The sequence below is a fragment of the Triticum aestivum genome, chromosome 1A (assembly GCF_018294505.1).
Source record: "Triticum aestivum cultivar Chinese Spring chromosome 1A, IWGSC CS RefSeq v2.1, whole genome shotgun sequence".
NCBI lineage: Eukaryota > Viridiplantae > Streptophyta > Magnoliopsida > Poales > Poaceae > Triticum > Triticum aestivum.
The window spans coordinates 283455435-283472256 of NC_057794.1; positions in this window are offsets into that span (position 1 = coordinate 283455435).

The window sequence follows — 16822 nt, forward strand, 5'->3', positions numbered from 1 at the left end:
ACAAATACAAGATACAACAGCTTCTACATCTATCACAGCAATACCTACATCACCAAAGGAGTACGATGCAACAGATATGACATCGTCTGCGACACTTCTTACTTATCCATCACTCAGACAAATTTCAGAATCGGTGGATGCACTCGAGGATGAGGCTGATATGTTGGACTATGAGTCTACGCCGGTTCATGAAGGTATGGATATCAATATGGTGTACTACTTACCTGCTGAGTTTCGTGCTGTAGATGAAGAAGGGGAGGTGGCTTAGCTGGATTTTGGCCCTAAAAACGCAATATTCGAGAAGCCAAAAGAACCAGTAACACATCTTAAACCATTATATCTCAGAGGTCATATCAATGGGTCGCCGCTCACTCGGATGCTTGTTGATGGTGGTGCTGTGGTAAATCTTATGCCCTATTCGGTCTTCAAGAGATTGGGTTTGCCTGATGAAGAATTGATCAAGACCAATATGGTGCTCAATGGATTTGAAGGCAAAGAGAAAACTGAAGCCAAAGGTGTGATGTATGTGGAGCTTACAGTCGGAAGCAAAACTTTGGCTACTGCATTCTTTGTCGCTGAGGTGCAAGGTAACTACAACGTCATACTAGGCCGTGATTGGGTTCATGCAAACCAGTGTGTGCCATCCACTATGCACCAGTTTTTGATTCAGTGGGTTGATGATGAAGTGGAAGTTATTCACGCGGATAACTCGGTCTGTGTTGCTTTGGCCGATGCATCGGTGGATTGGCATCATCCCAATGCTACTTGCTTGACGGGACGTGACTTATCAGAATTTGATTTTCTCAGCGCAACCAAGAATGGTTTTGTGCCCGTCTCTTTAAAGCCGAGTGAATGCAATCGTCTCCAAGGTATGATATGTTTAAATGGATCCTAATTCCGAGTGGTTACAAAAACGTCTTGTAAAGTATCGGTCCAATGAGAACGATATGTATGAGTCTATAGAAGAGTTTGATGACATGGATAAACTTGGACAAGGTTTTACATCAGCCGATCCGTTAGAAGAGGTAGATATTGGAGATGGTTCAGTCACTCGACCGACATTTATAAACAAAAATTTGAAAGCTGATTGTAAGGCTAAGTTAATCGAGCTACTGAAAGATTATGTTTGTTGCTTTGCATGGGAATATCAAGAGATGCCAGGGTTAAGCCGAGAGCTAGTGGAACATCGGTTGCCTATAAAGGCTGGTTTTAGACCTTATAAACAGTCGGCCAGAAAATTTAATCCAAAAACATATGACCGGATCAAGGAAGAGATCGGTCGACTGCTTGAAGCTAATTTCATTCGACCTTGTAGGTATGCCGAGTGGATTTCTAACATTGTCCCAGTAGAGAAGAAAGGATCTGGCAAGTTGAGGGTGTCCATTGATTTCAGAGATTTGAATAGGGCTACACCCAAAGATGAGTATCCTATGCCAATAGCCGATATGCTTATTAATGATGCTTCTGGACATAAGGTTATTAGCTTTCTAGATGGTAATGCCGGATACAATCAAATTTTTATGGCCGAAGAGGACATGTACAAAACGGCTTTCCGATGTCCTAGTTTCCTTGGTTTATTCGAGTGGACAGTGAGGACATTCGGATTAAAAAATGCTGGCGCCACGTATCAAAGGGCTATGAATTTGATTTTTCATGATTTACTCGGTGTCATACTTGAGGTTTATATTGATGATATTGTTGTCAAATCGGATGCTTTTGAATCTCACTTGGCCAATTTGCGCTTAGCTTTTGAAAGAATGAAAAAGTATGGATTGAAAATGAATCCTTTGAAGTGTGCTTTTGGCGTGTCAACTGGCAAGTTTTTGGGTTTCATTATTCATGAAGATGGTATAGAGATTGATCCCAAAAAGATAGAGGCTATATAGAAGGTGGAGGCTCCAACATGCAAGAGATGCAAAAGTTCCTTGGCAAGGTCAATTATTTGAGAAGGTTCATAGCTAATCTATCAGGGAAAGTTGATGCATTTACTCCTATTCTTCGGTTAAAGAATGATGCTGATTTCACTTGGGGGGCAAAACAGCAAGAAGCATGTGATATGATCAAGAATTATTTGTGCACTCCTCCGGTGATGAAAGCACCCAAGCATAGGGAACCCTTCAGACTTTATATTGCAGCAGAGGAAGGAGTTATTGGTGCTGTTCTAACTCAAGAGATCGAAGGAAAAGAGCATGCCATCACTTATTTGAGCCGCCGCTTATTGGACGCAGAGACAAGGTATACACTTATTGAGAAATTATGTCTATGCTTATATTATGCTTGCACAAAACTGAGACATTATTTAGTGCCAAGTGTTTGTGTAGTAGCTTGTCAAACCGATGTCATTAAATACATTGCATAGGCCAATTCTTAGTGGTAGAATTAGCAAGTGGGCTTATGCTTTGATTGAATATGATTTGGCTTATGAATCTCTAAAATCCATGAAAGGCCAAATTGTTGCTAATTTCATTGTTGAACATCGGGTTAATGACAAGCATGATGTTGATATGAACCTTGTTTCATTAGTACCATGGAGATTATACTTTGATGGTTTAGTTTGTAGCAATGGCCAAGGTGTTGGTATTGTTTATATATCTCCTCATGGTGCTGTTTTTGAAGCCTCATGCCACTTAGAATATTTTTGCACAAACAATCAAGCCGAATATGAAGCATTGTTATTCGGCCTAGAGATGTTACTTGCTATAGGTGCTACACATATTGAGGCTTATGGTGATTCGTTACTAGTGGTGCAACAAATATCCAAAGTCTTTCAGTGTTTGGACGAATCACTTAATGTTTATCTTGATAGATGTCTAGATATAATTTGTACTTTGGATTGCTTTAGCATTGCTCATATATCTAGACATGACAATTGGAAAGCAAATGAATTGGCACAACAAGCATCCGGATATCATGTTGATCATGGCATGTTTCATATCTCTCAAAGACCGATGTCTTGTCTTGCCAATATGGGAGAGGCCGAACCTGAACCCACTGATTCGGCCATTAACAAAAAGTCTAGTGCAGGTGACAATCCCGACTGGAGGAAGCCCATTGTTGATTACTTGTGCAATCCGAGTGAAAGGGTGGACAGGGTTGTTCGACGTATGGCTTTCAAGTATACAATAAGAGATGATGGTCTTTATCGCCGAACCATCGATGATGTTCTTCTAAAGTGTTTGGACGAGGACCAGGCAAGAGTTGCTATGGGAGAAGTACATGAAGGTATTTGTGGCACTCACCAGTCGGCTCCCAAGATGAAATGGTTATTGCGACGTGCTGGGTTTTATTGGCCGACTATGATTAATGATTGCTTCAGATATTATAAGGGGTGTGAAGCTTGTCAAAAGTTTGGTGATATTCAATTGGCTCCTGCTACTATGTTACATCATATTATCAAACCGTGGCCTTTCAGAGGTTGGGGTTTCGATTTCATTGGACAAATCCATCCGTCTTCCTCAAAAGGGCATCGGTTTGTATTGGTGGAAACTGATTATTTCACTAAATGGTCTGAAGCAGTACCTCTCAAGAACATGACGCATACAGAGGTAATTCAATTCATAACCGAGCACATTATTCATAGATTCGGTATTCCTCAAACGTTAACTACAGATCAAGGTTCATCTTTCATGTCACACCAAGTCAGAGAGTTTGCCGAATCTTATAACATAAAGTTGCTCAATTCCTCTCGATATTATGCCCAAGCTAATGGACAAGCTGAGTCTAGCAATAAAATTTTAATCAAGCTCATCAAGAAGAAGATTGAGGATAATCCAAGGAGATGGCATGACTTCTTGTCTGAGGCATTATGGGCACATAGAATCTCAAGGCATGGTGCTACGAAAGTGACTCCATATGAGCTAGTATATGGTCAGGAGGCTGTTTTACCGGTGGAAGTAAATTTGAATGCTTTGAGAATAGCCAAACAAAATGATTTATCGGCAATAGACTTCTATAACTTGATGATGGACAACATTGATGAGGTTGCTGATAAATGTTTGGCTGCTTTGAATGCCATAGAGAGAGATAAGTTGAGGGTGGCAAGGGCTTACAATAAGAAAGTCAAGTTGAAGAATTTTCAAGTTGGTGATCTCATTTGGAAAGTGATTCTGCCGATTGGTTCAAGAGATAGAAAATTCGGGAAGTGGTCTCCAAGTTGGGAAGGTCCTTTTAGAATTACAAGAGTTGTTCCCGGAAATTCATATCTGGTGGAATCAATACAAGGGGCATTGTTACCTCGAGCTCTCAATGGCAAATATTTGAAGAAGTACCACCCGAGTGTGTGGCAGGAAGCCTAAGTGGGCAATGGCCGATATACGATTATCGCCCTTGGCACAAACATGGCCGATACATAATTATCGCCATGAGAAAAATAAATGGCCGATGGAGTGTTGATATCGTCCTCAGAACAAACACTATGCATATTATTTTTCGGCGTGCAAACTTTGCCGAAAAACAGGGGGGCATGTGTTAACACTTGATTTTGGCAAGATACATATTGCAATGAATATGGTCTCGAGTGAATGAGTTTTCAGCATAAAAATATTCATGTCACCGAGTGGAACCACTTTGATGTTTCGGTTATATTCATTCGACTTTATCTTACGGACCGAAACTATACTCCGAGTGACATAGTTCAATGTTCCGAATGGTTTTTGGCCAATCACGTCTTCAAGATGACCTCGGATGAAGGAGCACTCTTAAGGAATTGTCTTCGTCTCGTCGAGGCAATTGATTTTGATATATAAATCATCTCAATCCAAGTTCATATGCAAAAGTTAGAGGTAATATACTGCAGACTGAACCTCAACAGAAATATGGTGCGAGGTGCCAGACACTTGTCTGATAGGTTGCGCGAGTAATTCGGCCATCAATACAGCCTTGAATCGAAAAACCTTCAACATGGAAAAGTTTCGTCTCGTCGAGCCGATCGATTTTCATATATAATTCGTCTCAATCCGAGATCATATGAGGCCTGGAGAGACAAATCAAGATCGGGCTATGTTTTCAGTCGGAAATCCGAGTGAAAAGTTTACCATCTGAGTGAAAGTTTACGGTCGAGTGAAAGTTTACGGTCGAGTGAAAGTTTACAGTCGAGTGAAAGTTTGCTGACCGGATGAACTTATTATTGTCCAAGTGGAAATATAGTCATCCGAGTGAAAATATGATCATCCGAGTGAAATTGTCGTCCAGGTGAAAATATTCCGAGTGAAAAGATTACCATCGGGACGAAAACTTGCCGATTGAATAAGATAGTGCCTTCCGAGTGGAAATATAGTCATCCGAGTGAATAAGGTAGTGCCTTCCGAGTGGAAATATAGTCATCCGAGTGGAAATATAGTCATCCGAGTGAAAGATTGTCTTCCGAGTGAAAAAGTCCAATCGGACGATCCGAGTGAAAGTATCTAATATCTGAGTGGATGAGCTCAAGTCCGAGTGAAATTGAACATGTGCTCGAAAGTTTATCAAAATGACCTTGGATGAAGAAGTTTTCAATACAGAAGTTGTGCGTATCATCAAGACGGTAAACTTTGATTTTGGAGTCATCATCATCAGAGATAATATATAGCCTACAAATTCACTACGAGACTCGGATAATCCAGTCTACTGCAAGACCGAGTCCAACTGGAAGATAAAGATGACCTCGAAAAGTATTCAAGATGACCTTATTTGAAAAAGTGATCAACATGAGAGTTGTTCGTATCGTCGAGGCGCACAAGTTTTATATTTGGGCCATCTCGATCGGAGATCATATGCAAGCCCGGCGGCCCGCGCAAGAAGGAAGACAAAGTTTGGGCCAGATTCAGACTGAATCCGAGTTGGAATAGAATTAGGACTCTAGGACGTGAATTGATGTAATTTTTCTTGTAAGGAAAGCCTAGATGAATCCTTTACTTGTACGGGAAGTCCAGCCACCTCTTATATATGTTGGGGGTGACGGCCGATTGAATAACACACAATCGAACAAATCAATATACTACTTTTTCATCTACGTTTTATCTCTCCACCGTTTTTCTATCTCGTTCTTCGCTGTTCTTCGTGTTTGAGAGCTGTGAATCCCGAGGCTCTAGGGGCGAGCGAATCGACCTAGGGCAGCCCATAGCCGCCGCACTCCCTGACGGGGTCCCTCCCGGGGGGGTGGGGTTTTCGGGTCTGCAAAAGCGCCCGTCGACTGTCTTGCGTATCGCGCTGTCGGTCGGGTCTCCTTCGACGTGAGCTGCGGTGCATCACCCCCGGCGTCGAGGGTACACGTGACGTGTTCGTGTGTCAACAACAACGTCCATAGCCACAACACCAACGACTGTCAGGAGCTCAGGGACATCCACGATGAGTGCTTCGATCGATGCCCCGAGCGCAACGACCGAGGCTACAACCAAGGAGGAGGACGAAGTGGAGACGCTGGGACGACCATGGCCCCCGCCAGGAGTGGCACGACCAGCCTCATGAGGACCACTGGCAGTACCTGCCTCGCGAGGGCTCCTAGAGGGAGCAGCCTCGTGAGGACCGCCCTTAGGGCAACGCCGGCCTCCCTCCGCTGCCACCACCGCCAAGGAGTAACGACGACCATCATTAGGACGAGGGGGCTGGGGGCTTCCAAGAGCCTCATGCCACCGCCTGCACCTTGGGTGGTGCTCAAGCCCCAGCCTCTCAGCGTATCTTCAAGCAGTTTGCTTGTGAGGTGAACGCAGCCCTTCCCAGGCTCGAGGCCACACGCCCGCTCAGGTGGTCCAAGTGCGCCATCACCTTCAGCTCGGTGGACCAACTCAAGTGCGCGGCGGCCGCCGACGTCCTTCTGATCCTCTGCTCACCCGTCATCAGTAATGTTCAAGTCACCAAGACCCTCACCGACGGTGGCGCAGGGCTCAACGTCTTGTCCGTCAAGACGTTCAACAGCCTTCAGGTGCCATACGATCAACTATAGCCTACCAAGCCTTTCTCAGGAGTGACCGAAGGCTCCACCACCCCAATAGGGCAGGTCCGCCTCCCTGTCACCTTCGGCCAGCGTGACAACTACCGCGCCGAGCTCATCGACTTCAACGTCGCCCACATCCGCCTGCCGTACAACGCCATCCTTGGGTACCCAGCCTTGTCCAAGTTTATGGAAGTGACCCACCACGGCTACAATGTCCTCAAGATGCCAGGGAGCGGCGGCGTCATCACGGTTCCGTGTGAAGAAAGAGATGTGATGTGCTCCCTCGAGCACGCCTACCAGGCTGCAGCAGTCAAAAACCCCGACAACGAAGGCACCCTATACCCTCCTGAAGCAATTCCCAAGAAGAAGAGGCAGCTACTCCACCCAGGGCCTCAAGAGATCGGTGTTTCCAGCAGTACCACCTCAAGACCCGCGCCCGCAGATGGGGCGCCTCCCTCCCTCGCATACGAAGGGGCGCCCGGCACCCTCCTCAGGCTGGGCTCGGGGGCTCTCTTCTGGAGGGCCTCAGACATAGTCAACGTCACGAGGGAGGCGCTCGGGCACCACGTGGAGGCGTGCTTAGCTGCACGTTTCCCTCAAGATGGCACAAGGCGCGGAGGACCCAGTGCTCAGGAGTTCATCACCAAGGCAATCCAGGAGCCTCAAGAGGCAAGGGCCATACGCGGCGACCGCCACCCACCACCCGAAATAGCTCCCCATCCCGGCGAGGATGGCGGGCTGCGCGTCTGCATCGACATTCCAGGGCTCAACAGGGCTACATCTCAGGGACGTTTCTAGCCTTCGCACGTTGGACGGTGTGAGGGTCCACCTCACAGCTATGTTCGCATGCCATTCGGCTTGCCGAGCATGGCCGTAACCTTCTAGCGCCATCTGCGGAGCATCCTGGCGGCTCAGGAGGCCAGGCATCATGTCGTCCTGGAGGAGGTCGCGACGGTTCTTCAGGAGACACCTGGGCCTGCGGAGCCTCCCGAGGGTCAGGCCCCTGGTGGCTCGTGAGGAGCAACTCTTCAGCATGCATCTTCAGCTACTCCAACACCGCTCCAGCTACGGTATTAGGTGACCCTTTCTAGTTCATTTAGATGGGGGCGCCCCTTAGGCAGCATCATCCCCAAGTCGCACGGGCCTGTCCCTGCGACGTGTATCCTTTTGCATCTCTAGCTTACTTTGATGGGGGCGCCCCTCGGGCTGCATCATCCCCAGGCCGCATGGGTCCGTCCCTGTGGCATGTATCATTCTTGCATCTATCTAAGCTAACCTGCCTCTTTGCTTGAGTCATTTCATGACTATCTCCTACTGCCTACTATCCATCATGGTCACCCGCATCGCCAATCGGTCCCCTGCTCATCCCGCAACAAGGGCTACTCATGCTGGCATGACGCTTGTGCTCGGATCCGTCCCTGCAACGCTGACAAATCTGAGCGGTCGAGCTCTGGCTCGCGCACGTCACCTCACCAGGCCCTGAGTGCCTTCATCTTCTTGCGGAACGACCAGTGGCAGACCGGCAAGCACGGTTGCAACTTGTATTCCTCCCTCGTGTAACCTGCAGGGATCTCTGGAGGCTGACGGTAGGCGGCACCGTGGGCTCCTTCTTTTTTCACACAATTCGCTTGCGCGTTAAAAGGGGGGCACTTGAGCATCGCGACTCAGGAGCTCCTACTGGCTCTCCAGCCCTCACCCCCTGGCCTTGACCATGGCATCGCCACCTGGCATACCAGCGGCAGTTGAGCTCGCTCGAGGGCCGGGACCCAAGGACAAAGAACACATAGAAGAGCGTGAAAGGAGGGGGAAGCTCGCGCGAGCCTGACCCAGCTGACACACGGAATCGACACTGCGCAAGGGATCGACTCCGGACCACTAAGATAAGTTTCGCGCTCGAATCAGCTTGGCACTATGAGACAGGATCCCCACCTCCAGCAGCCTTGCTGCGGCGATGCTGCCTTCATTTCCTACCTTCAGGTAGTTGCTTGTACGCTAAAGGGGACCTCTTGAGCATCGCGCCTTAGGAGCTCTTACTGGACCTCGGGCCGCTCACCTCCTGGCCTTGACCACGGCATCGCGACCTGGCATACCAGCTATGGCTGCAGCCTGCCTAGGGACTGGGACCTGTCACCGTAGAGCACTAAGCTACCGTATGGTCGAAAAGGGGGGAACGAGCCAGAGCAAGACGCGCAATCATGAATTTCATAATAAGAGTAACATTACGGCAAAAGCGCTACATATTCTTTACATGCCCCCATGAGTTTCATCTCGACCTTTCTTAGGGAACAAAAGGAGAAGGCTATCGGAGATCACATCTACAGGCACCGCCGCTGGCGCCATCATCAACAGTGGACCAGGGGAGGCCGACGCCAACCTCATCCAGATCGACGATGACGACGAGCGGACGCCGCTGCTGCGCACCAGGCGCGACGAGAGCTTAGGGGCACGTAGCTGTCGTCGCTCGTCTCCGGAGTCTCGTCAGGCTTGGGCTACTCATGCTGGCACGACACTTGTGCTCGGGTCCGTCCCAGCAACACTAACAAATCTGAGCGGTTGAGCTCTGGCTCGTGGCACGCCCCGCGCACGTCACCTCACCAGGCCCTCAGTGCCTTCATCTTCTTGCGGAACGACCAGTGGCAGACTGGCAAGCACGGATGCAACTTGTATTCCTCCCTCGCGCTAACCTGCAGGGGTCTCCGGAGGCTGACGGCGGGCGGCACCGCGGGCTCCTTCTTTTTTCACACAATATGCTTGCGCGTTAAAATGGGGGCTCTTGAGCATCGCGACTCAGGAGCTCCTACTGGCTCTCTAGCCCTCACCCCCTGGCCTTGACCATGGCATCGCGACCTGGCATACCAACGGCGGCTGCGCTCACTCGAGGGCCGGGACCCGAGGACAGAGAGCACATAGAAGAGCATGAAAGGAGGGGGAAGCTCGCGCGAGCCCGACCCAGCTGACACACGGAATTAGTGGTGCGCAAGGGATCGGGTCCGGACCACTAAGATAAGCTTCACGCTCGAATCAGCTCGGCACTGTGAGACAGGATCCCCACCTCCGGCAGCCTTACTGCGGCGAAGCCGCCTTCCTTTCCTACCTTCAGGTAGTTGCTTGCACGCTAAAGGGGACCTCTTGAGCATCACGCCTCAGGAGCTCTTACTGGACCTCGGGCCGCTCACCTCCTGGCCTTGACAATGGCATCGTGACCTGGCAAACCAGCGACGGCTGCAGCCTGCCTGGGGACTGGGACATATCATCGTAGAGCACTAAGCTACCGTTGGGTCGAAAAGGGGGGACCGAGCTGGAGCAAGACGCGCAATCACGAATTTCATAATAAGAGTAACATTACAGCAAAAAGCGCTACAGAGTCTTTACATGCCCCCGCGGGTTTCGTCTCGACCTCTCGCAGGGAACAAAAGGAGAAGGCTATCGGAGATTGACGTCTACTACACAACCTTCTTGTAGACGTTGTTGGGCCTCCAAGTGCAGAGGTTTGTAGGACAGTAGCAAATTTCCCTCAAGTGGATGACCTAAGGTTTATCAATCCGTGGGAGGCGTAGGATGAAGATGGTCTCTCTCAAACAACCCTGCAACCAAATAACAACGAGTCTCTTGTGACCCCAACACACCCAATACAATGGTAAATTGTATAGGTGCACTAGTTCGGCCAAGAGATGGTGATACAAGTACAATATGGATGGTAGATATAGGTTTTTGTAATCTGAAAATATAAAAACAGCAAGGTAACTAATGATAAAAGTGAGCGAAAACGGTATTGCAATGCGTTGAAACAAGGCCTAGGGTTCATACTTTCACTAGTGCAAGTTCTCTCAAAAATAATAACATAACTGGATCATATAACTATCCCTGAACATGCAACAAAGAGTCACTCCAAAGTCACTAATAGCGGAGAACAAACAAAGAGATTATTATAGGGTACGAAAACACCTCAAAGTTATCCTTTTTGATCGATCTATTCAAGAGTCCGTAGTAAAATAACACGAAGTTATTCCTTCTGTTCAATCTATCCTAGAGTTCGTACTAGAATAACACCTTAAGACACAAATCAACCAAAACCCTAATGTCACCTAGAAACTCCAATGTCACCTCAAGTATCCGTGGGTATGATTATACGATATGCATCACACAATCTCAGATTCATCTATTCAACCAACACAAAGAACTTCAAAGAGTGCCCCAAAGTTTCTACCAGAGAGTCGAGACGAAAACGTGTGCCAACTCCTATGCATAAGTTCACGAGGTCACAGAACTCGCAAGTTGATCACCGAAACATACATCAAGTGGATCACGTGATATCCCATTGTCACCACACATAAGCACATGCAAGACATACATCAAGTGTTCTCAAATCCTTAAAGACTCAATCCGATAAGATAACTTCAAAGGGAAAACTCAATCCATTACAAGAGAGTAGAGGGGGAGAAACATCATAAGATCCGACTATAATAGCAAAGCTCATGATACATCAAGATCATGCCGAATCAAAACACGAGAGAGAGAGAGAGAGAGAGATCAAACACATAGCTACTGGTACATACCCTCAGCCCCGAGGGTGAACTACTCCCTCCTCGTCATGGAGAGCGCCGGGATGATGAAGATGGCCACCGGAGAGGGATTACCCCCCCCCCTCCGGCAGGGTGCCGGAATGGGTCTAGATTGGTTTTCAGTGGCTACAGAGGCTTGCTGCGATGGAACTCCCGATCTAAGTTATTCTGGAGGTTTCTGTATTTATAGGAATTTTTGGCATAGGTATCACGTCAGGGGGGTCTTTGAGTCGTCCATGAGATAGGGGCCCACGCCCAGGGGGGTAGGGCGCGCCCCTACCCTCGTGGACAGCCCGAGACTCTTCTGGCCCAACTCTTTTACTCCGGGGTCTTTTTTTGGTCCATAAAAATCATCAAAAATTGGCACGTCAATTGGACTCCGTTTGGTATTCCTTTTCTGCGATACTCAAAAACAAGGAAAAAATAGAAAGTGGCACTGGGCTCTAGGTTAATAGGTTAGTCCCAACAATCATATAAAATAGCATATAAATGCATATAAAACATCCAAGGTTGATAATATAATAGCATGGAACAATAAAAAATTATAGAAATGTTGGAGACGTATCAAGCATCCCCAAGCTTAATTCCTGCTCGTCCTCGAGTAGGTAAATGATAAAAACGGAATTTTTGATGTGGAATGCTACCTAACATATTTATCCATGTAATTATCTTTATTGTGCAAAGAATATTCAGATCTGAAAGATTCAAGACAAAAGTTTAATATTGACATAAAAATAATAATACTTCAAGCATACTAACAAAGTAATCATGTTTTCTCAAAATAACATGGCCAAATAAAGCTATCCTACAAAATCATATAGTCTGGCTATGCTCTATCTTCATCACACAAAATATTTAAATCATGCACAACCTCGATGACAAGCCAAGCAATTGTATCATACTTTTGATGTTCTCAAACTTTTTCAATCTTCACGCAATACATGAGCATGAGCCATGGACATAGCACTATAGGTGGAATAGAATGGTGGTTGTGGAGAAGACAAAAAGGAGAAGATAGTCTCACATCAACTAGGTGTATCAACAGGCTATGGAGATGCCCATCAATAGATATCAATGTGAGTGAGTAGGGATTGCCATGCCACGGATGCACTAGAGCTATAAGTGTATGAAAGCTCAAAAATAAACTAAGTGGGTGTGCATCCCAACTCGCTTGCTCACGAAGATCTAGGGCACTTTGAGGAAGCCCATCATTGGAATATACAAGCCAAGTTCTATAATGAAATATTCCCACTAGTATATGAAAGTGACAACATATGAGACTCTCTATCATGAAGATCATGGTGCTACTTTGAAGCACAAGTGTGGTAAAAGGATAGTAGCATTGCCCCTTCTCTCTTTTTCTCTCTTTTTTCTTTTTTTCTTTTTGGGCCTTCCCTTTTTTATGGCCTCTTTTTTCTCTCTTTTTTTATTTTTTGTCCGGAGTCTCATCCCGACTTGTGGGGGAATCATAGTCTCCATCGTCCTTTCCTCACTGGGACAATGCTCTAATAATGATGACCATCACACTTTTATTTACTTATAACTCAAGAATTACAATTCGATACTTAGAACAAGATATGACTCTATATGAATGCCTCTGGCGGTGTACCGAGATGTGCAATGAATCCAGAGTGACATGTATGAAAGAATTATGATCGGTGGCTTTGCCACAAATACAATGTCAACTACATGATCATGCAAAGCAATATGTCAATGATGAAGCGTGTCATAATAAATGGAACGGTGGAAAGTTGCATGGCAATATATCTCGGAATGGCTATGGAAATGCCATAATAGGTAGGTATGGTGGCTGTTTTGAGGAAGGTAAATGGTGGGTTTATGGTACCGGCGAAAGCTGCGGGGTACTAGAGAGGCTAGCAATGGTGGAAGGGTGAGAGTGTGTATAATCCATGGACTCAACATTAAGCATAAAGAACTCACATACTTATTGCAAAAATCTATTAGTCATCGAAACAAAGTACTACGCGCATGCTCCTAGGGGGATAGATTGGTAGGAAAAGACCATCGCTCGTCCCCGACCGCCACTCATAAGGAAGACAATCAATAAATAAATCATGCTCCGACTTCATCACATAATGGTTCACCATATGTGCATGCTACAGGAATCGCAAACTTCGACACAAGTATCTCTCAAATTCACAACTACTCAACTAGCATGACTCTAATATCACCATCTTCATATCTCAAAACAACCATCAAGTATCAAACTTCTCATAGTATTCAATGCACTATATATGGAAGTTTTTATTATACCCATCATGGATGCCTATCATATTAGGACTAGATTCATAACCAAAGCAAACTACCATGCTGTTCTAAAGACTCTCAAAATAATATAAGTGAATCATGAGAGTTCATCTATTTCTTTAAAACAAAACCACTGCCGTGCTCTAAAAGATATAAGTGAAGCACTAGAGCAAACGACAAACTACTCCGAAAGATATAAGTGAAGACCAATGAGTAGTTGAATAATTATGCAACTATGTGAAGACTCTCTAACATTTAAGAATTTAAGATCTTGGTATTTTATTCAAACATCAAGCAAAACAAAACAAAACAAAATGACGCTCCAAGCAAAACACATATCATGTGGTGAATAAAAATATAGCTCCAAGTAAAGTTACCGATGAATGAAGACAAAAGAGGGGATGCCATCCGGGGCATCCCCAAGCTTAGGCTCTTGGTTGTCCTTGAATGTTACCTTGGTGTGCCTTGGTCATCCCCAAGCTTAGGCTCTTGCCACTCCTTATTCCGTAGTCCATCGAATCTTTACCCAAAACTTGAAAACTTCACAAAACAAAACTCAACAGAAAACTTGTAAGCTCCGTTAGTATAAGAAAATAAATCGTCACTTTTGGTAATGTTGTGAACTCATTAAAATTCATATTGGTGTAATATCTACTGTATTCCAACTTCTCTATGGTTCATACCCTCCGATACTACTCATAGATTCATCAAAATAAGCAAAGAACACAATGAAAATAGAATCTATCAAAAACATAACAGTCTGTAGAAATCTGTATCATTCGAATACTTATGTCACTCCAAAAATTCTGAAATAAATTGGTGGAACTGAGGAATTTGTCTATTAATCATCTTCAAAAAGAATCACCCTAAACGCACTCTCCAGTAAAAAAAATGGCAGCTAATCTCGTGAGCGCAAAAGTTTCTGTTTTTTATAGAAAGATCGCAAAGACTTCACCCAAGTCTTTCCAGAGGTTCTACTTGACACAAACACTGATTAAAACATAAAAAAACACAATCATAACAGAGGATAGATGATTTATTTATTACTAAACAGGAACAAAAAGTAAAGGACAAAAATAAAATTGGGTTGCCTCCCAACAAGCGCTATCGTTTAACGCCCCTAGCTAGGCATTATGATTTCAATGACGCTTACATAAAAGATAAGAATTGAAACATAAAGAGAGCATCATGAAGAATATTACTAGCACATTTAAGTCTAACCCACTTCCTATGCATAGGGATTTTGTGAGCAAACAATTTATGGGAACAAGAATCATCTATCATAGGAAGGCAAAACATGTGCAACATCAAGATTTTCGACGCATAGAGAAGAAACTTGATATTATTGCAATATGTAAAAGCATATGTTCCTCTCTCATAATAATTTTCAGTAGCATCATGCTACCTCTTGAGCTTGCGTTGGTTTTCCCTGAAGAGGAAGGGATGATGCAGCAAAGTAGCGTAAGTATTTCCCTCAGTTTTTGAGAACCAAGGTATCAATCCAGTAGGAGGCCACGCTCAAGTCCCTCGTACCTACACAAAACAATAGCTACTCGCAACCAACGCGATTAGGGGTTTTCAATCCCTTCACAATCACTTACGAGAGTGAGATCTGATAGATATAATATTTTTTGGTACTTTTGGTATAAAGATGCAAAGTAAAAAAGTAAAGGCAAAGTAAAAAAGCAAAGCAAGATTAAAGTGATGGAGATTGATATGATGAGAATAGACCCGGGGGCCATAGGTTTCACTAGTGGCTTCTCTCAAGAGCATAAGTATTCTATGGTGGGTGAATAAATTACTATTGAGCAATTGACAGAATTGAGCATAGTTATGAGAATATCTAGGCATGATCATGTATATAGGCATCACGTCTGTGACAAGTAGACCGAAACGATTCTACATCTACTACTATTACTCCACTCATCGACCGCTATCCAGCATGCATCTAGAGTATTAAGTTAAAAACAGAGTAACGCTTTAAGCAAGATGACATGATGTAGAGAGATAAATTCATGCAATATGAAATAAACCCCATCTTGTTATCCTCGATGGCAACGATGCAATACATGCTTTGCTGCCCCTTCTGTCACTGGGAAAGGACACCGCAAGATCGAACCCAAAGCTAAGCACTTCTCCCATGGCAAGAACTACCAATCTAGTCGGCCAAACCAAATGGATAATTCGAAGAGACTTGCAAAGATAACCAATCATACATAAAATAATTCAGAGAAGATTCAAATATTATTCATAGATAGACTTGATCATAAACCCACAATTCATCAGGCTCAACAAACACACCGCAAAAAGAATATTACATCGAATAGATCTCCACAAGAGAGGGGGAGAACTTTGTATTGAGATCCAAAAAGAGAGAAGAAGCCATCTAGCTACTAAATATGGACCCGAAGGTCTGAGGTAAACTACTCACACTTCATCGAAGAGGCTATGATGATGTAGAAGCCCTCCGTGATGACGGCCCTCTCCGGCAGAGCTCCGGAACAGGCCCCAAGATGGGATCTCGTGGATACAGAAAGTTGCGGCGGTGAAATTAGGTTTTTGGCTCCGCATCTGATTGTTTGGGGGTACGTAGGTATATATAGGAGGAAGAAGTACGTTGGTGGAGCATCGAGGGGCCCACGAGGCAGGGGGCGCGCCCTAGGGGGGCGCCCCCACCCTCGTGACCGCCTCTCTGATGCCTTGGCGTAGGGTCCAGTCTCCTGGATCATGTTCGGTGAGAAAATCACGTTCCCGAAGGTTTCATTCCATTTGGACTCCGTTTGATATTCTGTTTCTTCGAAACACTGAAATAGGCAAAAAACAGCAATTCTGGGCTGGGCCTCCGGTTAATAGGTTAGTCCCAAAAATAATATAAAAGTGGAAAATAAAGCCCAATATAGTCCAAAACAGTAGATAATATAGCATGGAGCAATCAAAAATTATAGATACGTAGGAGACGTATCAGGCATCCCCAAGCTTAATTCCTGTTCGTCCTCGAGTAGGTAAATGATAAAAAGAGAATTTTTGATGCGGAGTGCTACTTGGCATAATTTCAATGCAAATCTTCTTAATTGTGATATGA